Here is a 966-nt window from a genome sequence, read left to right as displayed (position 1 = left end):
CACATTTGTGTGGCTTCTCTCTCCGGTGTGGATTTTCACATGTTCCTTAAGGTGTCCTTTTTGTGTGAAACTTTTCCCACATTGACCGCACGTGTGCAGATTCTGTCCTGTGTGAAGTCTCATATGAAGGTTAAGACTTCTTTTGTGTGGGAAACGTTTTCCACACTGACGGCAGGTGAAAGTTTCTTTGCATCTTCTTTTCAGTAAAAAAATTTCAGTCTGTGAGACTCCAGAATTAACATCATGAAGTTTCCCCTCCACTTCATTCAATTCTTTACTCTCCTCATTCTCCTCCATCAGGTCTAAAATGAAAGTTTAAAAGCTTTAATTTTCAGTAAATCATATAAAATCCAAGAGACAAATGTAAAGGGAAAGGACACTGAAGTGAACCATGTAGACAACTGCTATACAATATTATGAGTTTTGACTAATTTATATAAATTATTTGCCCCTGGAATCTTTCATGAATGGAGTACAATAATCTTGCAGTTTTTTAAAAATTGAGAAACGTTCTGTATCTTAATGATGGGGATTTATCAACGATTTCGGTGCAGGTTACATAGTTTCCCCAGTTGGTGGCAGCAAGAGACTGACTTTAAGAGAAAGTTCATTAAAAACGCTGATTCATAGAATGAAGCAAGACAATTAATTATATATTGTTTTGCATTTGCATTGAAACATAAAACTTAAAAAATGCTTCACTACTTTTACATATCTAAATTTAATACATTAGCTGACAACACTAATCATGTTAACACTTCACATTTATTAAAACAAGCTGGGTCTTGCATGAAACAGCCGAGCATGAAAGGCCAATGGCCAAGGGCAGGATTTTTCTTAAATAATGCATTCAATTTTGGTTTATTTTTCACCAAACCTGGTTATATACCCCCAGAGCAATTGGAAAATACAGCACGTGTCACATTGGATCAGTCTGTGATACTTGTTTTTCTTTAGTTTTTTTTT

This window comes from Sinocyclocheilus grahami, unplaced genomic scaffold, assembly GCF_001515645.1.
Source record: "Sinocyclocheilus grahami isolate Dianchi unplaced genomic scaffold, SAMN03320097.WGS_v1.1 scaffold2096.1, whole genome shotgun sequence".
Lineage (NCBI taxonomy): Eukaryota > Metazoa > Chordata > Actinopteri > Cypriniformes > Cyprinidae > Sinocyclocheilus > Sinocyclocheilus grahami.
The sequence above is the reverse complement of the archived record's forward strand: the minus strand, read 5'-3'. Positions refer to the sequence as shown.